The sequence below is a fragment of the Carassius carassius genome, chromosome 23 (assembly GCF_963082965.1).
Source record: "Carassius carassius chromosome 23, fCarCar2.1, whole genome shotgun sequence".
Lineage (NCBI taxonomy): Eukaryota > Metazoa > Chordata > Actinopteri > Cypriniformes > Cyprinidae > Carassius > Carassius carassius.
Genome location: NC_081777.1, coordinates 19,895,891 through 19,903,888, shown reverse-complemented (window position 1 = coordinate 19,903,888; position 7,998 = coordinate 19,895,891).

Sequence of the window (7,998 nt, the reverse complement as noted above, 5' to 3'; positions counted from 1 at the left end):
TCTTAAGGGTTTGGAACGACATGAGGGTGAGTAAATAATGACAATTTTGATTTTGAGGTAAATGCCAACTGTATTATTGTGACTGTAATTCAAGTTCAATATTCTCCATCTTATAATTCAGGTGATTTGATCATTAAATCCAGCTGATCATTTAATTTTGTAATATTCCAACAGAGTTGAACACCTCTAGCCAATCAGCTTCAATAATTCAATATGACAAGCAATAGTTGAGGGGGGAAATTCCGGTCTTATGGTCAGGTGAGACAGCAACCTAATTAGAAATTGTTTATTTTGGGGTTTACTGGCCCTTTAACTCCGAGCCATTGAAATGTCACTCAGTGTGACCCTGAAAGGGTGAGAATGTCATTTGTAAACACACATGGACTATGAGACCCCCAGCTAGGTTATTAGTAATGACAGCTGACTGACAGGACCGAGGGAATACTGCAGCTAGGAATTAGCAGCAACTATGTCTCATTTAGGATGGGATTATAGGCTTTTATAGACATCAGTTTTTCTAATGGTTTCACTTGGCATGGCCCATAGCGTATTCCACCATCATCTTCTTTGCAAATTACTGAGATAACACTATCAACTTATTAATGTACTCTGAGCATCAACTCTTTGGACTACGCTTGGCCGTACTCAGCCAGCTATCATCATTCTCATCCTGATGGTTACTCTTCTCTAGTATGATAGATTTATTAGGAGACTGCATGACTTACTGCTAAAGAATGGGCCTTGCCACTGAGTCAGGCGGTGTGAGGAAGACAAGTGTATCTCAAGTCCTAATTCTTAACTCAATCATCTGCTAGCGATGTGAATTGCATTATGGATCATTCTGACAAGACAGCCCGCCCCAGTCTCGGACATGAATTTCGACAGGGATTCCAATATGCTAAGCAGGAGTGTGTCAGAGAGGTTAATATACATGAGAAAAAGCTCCTTAAAGTTCCTATCTGTCTTGCCTGTCTGAAAGTCTAGCTATTCTAATGACCATTGCTAATAAAAAATGCAAAGGAATCAATTAGTTTAATTAAATCTGGCAACACACACTGACTTCTAATGTTTAAGGTCACCGAGTAATTCTCAATCAGAGACATGAACGTAAATGCATTCACAATGTGTCTATCTATCTATCTATCTATCTATCTATCTATCTATCTATCTATCTATCTATCTATCTATCTATCTATCTATCTATCTATCTATCTATCTATCTATCTATCTATCTATCTATCCATCCATCCATCCATCCATCCATCCATCCATCCATCCATCCATCCGTCAATCTTCCTATTTAATTGATTCATCAACACAAGATATCAACAGAATAAGCAGACAAAAATATTTACTGTATATTTACAGAAATTATGTTGCATACAATTAGAAAACTGCTAAATAATATCTCACCACAAAAAACTAAAAATAAAAAATAAATAAATACAAATAAATAATTAAATAAGTTATCTATTTTTATATGATTTACAGACAGCAACAATAATAATAATAATTGTGAAAAATGTGTCATGGCACATCCTCAGCAGAGTCCTCCAGAAATATTTTGTGGAAAAGGTGTTTTACCCAAACTGACATTTTCTCCTGGCCTTTCAGACTTGTTCCCGAACGGCCTCGATGGGACCACTTTCATTTTTTGTTTTCAAATTCCTTTTTTTGTTGCTAACTAACACAGCTTGACAGGACAGCGGCAAACTTATCTCAAGGAGTGTGGTTTCACAGCACATGTGCCTTTTCAACCACATGTAGCACTTAGCACACTCTTTCCTCCTCTGCTTCTGATTCTTCTTTATACCCTGTGGCAGCTATCGGGTCTGTGTTGTGTTTAATGGTATCTCAAGCTTTGGACCACTGATACCAGTCCGAGCGGTCAGAGTGTTAGCACTCCTCCAATATCTATTACAATTAGTTTTTGATTAAGGGGCCCGACTTGGCCGTTTGAAGCCTTTAATGTTGTGTCAACTGGCTGATGATGGAGAGAGAAGCATGGAAGCCTCCCAGAAACAAAGAGGCTGGTAAAAAGCTCCAAGTGAACCATTTTATCTTTCTAATGGAAACCAGATGACCCTTTCCTTCTCTAAATTTTTTTTTTTAAGCAACCATTTTTTTTTTTCGGGGTGAGATAGACAGCTCTCCCACTCCTAGTTATTTATGCAAGGGTTTCTGGCATTTATATTTCCTTACTCCTTTCAAAGTATGTTTTTAGTAGCGTTTTAAGGGAGTTTCTATTGCAATATAAAGCTTGAGGGATGGTGACCAGTGAAATCCTCTCATTTCTTAATTAACACGACCAGAGTTGCTAAGGTTACCCCTGACCTTTGGAATTAACACAGTGATAGATACCAAATAGCAGAGATTTACTTGAAGCACTCTTGAGAAAACCCGGCTTTAACAGAAAACGTGGTGACAGTACATAATAGGAGACCAATTAAAAGCAATAAATGACCTCCAGAAAGGAGTGGGGGTAAACAAACAATTAAATTCCACCCATTTATAGAAACATTAACAACATTCTGAATTAAGCTCTTGATTATTTAGCATTGCAGTTGAGTAGTGCACTTTTTTTGCAATACTAAAAGCTTTAGTTGAAATGGCAAAGTGTTATTAGCTGTTACTTTGATTATGTCTGGAATTTCTGCATGTTCACAACTCACACCCACATCTCAAAGTAATTGATGGAAAAAGGTCAAATGGCTTTTTTTTGGGTGGTGTGTTTATAGGGAGGATTCAAGTGCAAATATCTCTGTTACACCAGCGCAAGAGCTCAACATGTGTTTTTTTTTTTTACAATAATTTATTTATATAAAAACACATTTTCATGATGCTTATGATCACCCCACGGACACTTTTTAAGACCACCAAGGACAAAAAAATTATTGGTGTGAAAGACAAGGAATTGCCCGTGTCCTGTCACTGAGTGGAAAGCCTTGAAATAGCCTTGAATATCCGCTTTCATTAAGTCGAAGATTTTGTTCATTAAGATAACACTATGTACTGGAAATGTTTGATCAGCTCATACAATTTGACGAATGCACCAAACCAAGATAACAATTTATTTAAAAACTATAAAGTGAATATTTGTTTCCTTCAAGGACATGATTTCAAGATTTATTCCAAATAGAGGGGTTCAAAAAGTCTAATTCCTCATTTACGTTTTATGAATATCCATGACTGCAGTGAGTGTGTGTGTGTGTGTTTTAGTTTTTTTCCGAAATCAAGCTGTCTGAGATTTTGGTGAATAGAATGAATCATGAGAAAGTTTATGATTACAGTTTTGAGCGGAGGAAGATACAAGTACTTGAACCAAAAGCGATCTTCCTTTTCTGTTTTGTTTTGTGAAACGTACACATGAAAACACACACACACACACACACACACACAAACAGAGGAGAAAGCTCTGGCATGCAAGCGGGCTGATAAGTTGCAGCTTGTGCAGTTTCGCTCAGTTTACTTTATCCCTGGGCTGGAAATGACCTTGTGAACTTGAGCGTTTTTTTCCTTTTCTTTCGTTCTTTCTCTATCTCAACCCCCCCCCCCCCCCCATCCTCCTTCTCTCCCTCTTTCTCTCTAACCTGCACTGTACAGTCAACAAACCACCCACAATACAGTACCTGCATGAATGTGCTAATGGCTGTTGACAAGTGTGTTTTTTACAGCTCTCACAGGTGTGTGTGTGTGTCTCAATGCTCTGATACATCACAGCTCAAAGGCTGTTGTCCTATAACAATTACTATTTGTTTCTTTAGCAATGCAGACCTGTATTCACCCAGCATGCTTTTGTGCACACATGGCCTGTAACCCAGCAAGCTGTGGTTTAATCATTACCGTGACCTGCTTATCTGTTCGTCAAGCAGGTAACCATTAATAGGTGTTTATTTTCCGATGACCTCTGCAAATGTGCACAGGCCCTTTGCACCATGAATGTCAACAAAGGCCCGATTTCTTTCTTACTTTTTTTTTTTTCTTTTCATGACCCAGCTTCTTGACCTAGCAAGACTACAATTTTTTTTTTTTTTTTTAGTGAGAAGTCTGTGAATGCTTGTGAAAACAGCACAAAATGTATTTTTGAATTCAAGCTGTGGGTCAACTGCTGAATAGGAAACAATTCTGGACAAATGTAACATTGTAAGTGAAAGATTATAACTGATGGCTTCACACACACACACACACACACACACACACACACACACACACACACAAAAACTCTCTCTTTAAAATCATGGTTGTCAATTGTAGACAACATTTCTGCAAGCAGCTCAGTTGCACAAGATGTAACAAATATTGTGCCCGTTTTACTAAATTTAGGTTACTACCGGTATTTGCATCAGCTTTTAAAGTATTTTGAACTCATTTTATTCTTGTTTGTTCTATTAGACTTTTCATGTTTCCAACTTGAACTTTTGAGTAATGGCAACTCAACTTTTTCAATTAGCAACTAAATTTTTTCAATTTACAAACTATAGATTTAAGTTAATCAAACATAAACCTTGTTGTATTTAAATTATTATTTACCTATTTATCCTTATATATCTCTAACATTAAGGGCCCTATAATACACCTGGCACAATGCGACGCAAGGCGCTGCGCAAGTGTGTCTGCTTCAGTCTGGCGCCGTTTGCATGTTCCCGTCCAGCGGCACGTCGTTTAATCAGCAAATGCATTTGTGCTCGTTTGTGCGCCCATGGGCCTGCTGGTCTAAAAAAGAGGTGTGTTCTGGTGGAATGCTATTTTAAGGAGCTGAAAATAGACTGCGCCATAGACCAACTCATACCTCGTCTAAAGTCTGGCGCAATGCTTTTTCTTTGCTATTTAAAGAGTGTGTTAGTATAGGCAGGTGTGCAACGCACGCCAACCGTTTTTTCCATCGTTAAAAGAGCAAAAGTGGATTTGGACATGCCCTGAGTGCACCTGCGCAGTGCATTTACACTTTGCGTTTAGATCGTTAAAATATGGCCCTAACACTACTGGTAACACTTTTCGTTTAGAGAACAATTCTAACTATGCATGCATATTGCTAGCATAATGACTAATGATAATTAGTACTTATAAAGCATATACTGTATTAATGTACTTACATATTAACAACCTCATACCTAAACTTAACAAACACCTTACAACTATTTATTTTTATTGAGGGAAAACTCTTAGTTTATAGGGAATGTGTTTCTTACTTTCTTACCACACATCCTTTTCAGATGTATGTGTTCCCATTTACATAAAGCTGTTTACAGGCTTCATTAAAAACACACACACACACACACACACAAAAAACACCTAATTATGTGATGAACGTAAGAATTGACCAGTTTAGTTGAAATTTCCCAAAGAGACTCGATCACTTTATATTTATTCACATTGGTCAATGCAGATCAGTTATGGTAAGCGGAAGCTCAAGCATTGTTGCTTGATGTGTGAGAACCAATTAGGTTCATTCTTGTGTTACGCAGCATGCTTGAGCTTCTGGAGGAACCAATGAGGTTTGTTCTTATGTGTCAAGCAAGTACTTCTGTTTATGTACACTGATCAACGTTATATATGTTAAATTAAAACTGTTAATCATATAAAGCAATCATGGCTCGTTTGAAAATTTGAATTAAAAAATGCGTGATTATGAACTTTTTAAAGCATCAAAGTGGTATAGTTGCATGGACTGTCAAAGGAGGGACAGAAATCGGTCAGATTTCATTTAAAATATGTTAATTTGTGTTTTGAAGATGAATAAAAGTCTTATGGGTCTGTAGTGAAAAATTAGTAAATTAAAGAATTTTCATTTCAGAGGTGTGGGATTTTTGATGGGAAGTGACTGGATATTCTTGGATTTGCAAGGCATCTTCATCATCCAGATCCTGTGAAGTAAAAACAGTGTAAGTGGACAAAGATTTGACTTTCATTTCAAACAACTGTTTGTCAACTGAAACAAACTGAAAGAAAAACAAGCACAAACTAAATGTTAATTGGTAAGAAGTAGGACCATAATAATTACATTTCATTTATACCCCATTACAATATAGTGCCAACATTCCAGCATCAATGTGATCATATTTAATGTGATTCTTACCTTTTACAGTGCAGCTGGTCTCTGACAGAGACGATTTTAGTCTTGTTCCTTGCTCCTCACATGATAACAGTTCAGTAGTGCCCCAGTCATAATAAGAGCTCAATTTTGACGTCAAAATCCTTAAAAGAAAAAGAAGTAGAGATTACCGCATGGCATGTTTCCCAAACACCTGTCTTAGCTAAAATCAACTCAGTCATCTTATGTACATGCTTTCGGATAAACCTTTTTTTCCCAAATGTTTAAAGACATATTTCATATAATTTCAACACAGAATTAAATAAAAGACAAGTATATTTACGTTGTATGCAAGCAGTAACTTTAAATCATTGAGAAGTTGCATTACAGATAGCCTAATGAAAAATGACGATTACTAGGTATATAATTCAAGGGTAATTTAAGTAAACCAGCGAATAAAGCAGAAGCATCAGAGTCATTAATAAGCTCAATGTCGATGTCAAACTAAAGTAAAATTAAATAAAAGTAACTAAAGTGATTACCGCATGGCACTTTCCCCAAATTCATGTCAAACTCTGACACAGAATAAACGTCTCTGCTAACTCCATCATTTGTCTGTTATGCTTACAAACTTTTTTCCCTTAAGTTTATAGACGTTTGCTATTATTTCATCAGATAATTAAGGAAAACTATCAAATAACTTTATTAGTTGTATACAAGCAGTAGCTTAAGGCATATTGAGCACATAATCCAAATTACGACAAAATTACAGATGTAAAACCCAGTTAATCCATAACTAAATAACTCACATACTTAACACTGAGTGGATAAAAACGTTAAAACAAAGTATATTACTTTAAGTGTTGACAAAGAAAACGAAAAAAAATGGCACGAAATCATTAGCCGATTTTAGCTTCAAGGCTAACCTAACAGCAGGACTACTGAACAAGGCACATATCTAAAAAGCCTCGTAAAGATTACTCAATATTTTACATACAACATTTTATTCTAAAAACCAAGTATTTGCAACAAATTGATATTAAGTACATGACTAAAAGTAAAATATCCTTACATAGTTTTATAAAAAAAAAAATGAAAAAAATGAAAAATTAAAAGGCTATCACTTTAGACCACTTTAGTGAATCCATGTTGAAAGAAGTATTAATTTCATATAAACACTGAACCCGAACTTTGGAAATTTAGTATAACTATGATTTATATTTTCAATTATCTTATGTTAAATATATATATATATATATATATATATATATATATATATATATATATTAAAAATAAAAAGTATCACAAGAATCATTTCAGAAAAACAAAACAAAAAACCATCTGAAACAACTTACTGACCAAAATGCCAGGGCTATTAAAAATATAAAACATTATATATATATATATATATATATATATATATATATATATATATATATATATATATATATATATATATATATATATATAATATAAATGCATTCTTCAGAAAATGTTCTCAATGTAAAATTTGAGTTTCATTTATTGAACCGACCCCTCTTGTAAAAGCAGCACCTTCAAAACCCCACCTTACAGATGTCCAGATGTGTCTCCCTCCCTCTCTTTAGCTGCTGCCCAAATGATAACTCGCCCTTTGTCTCTCTCAGTGAGCTGGGTAATATATAGCTGTGAGGCGTCCTGACATAGTTATATTTGCTGGTGTCCTAGAAAAGACAAGGAGACTCAATTACAATGGCAGCAGAGCGAGTGCCTTTACGAATGTCAACTCTTCGCCCAGACGCAGTGTGATGAATCACACCTGACCTCACAACAGGCGTCCATTTCTCAGCAGCTTGCGCACAAGTGTGGACTAGTAAATGAGAAAACAGGGTGGGGTGGCGCGAGGTATAGGGGGCTCGTTTTTCGAGATGTGTGTGTGTGGGGCCAGAGGCCACGAAGATGAGACAAGCAGTGGAGAGCCCGCAGAC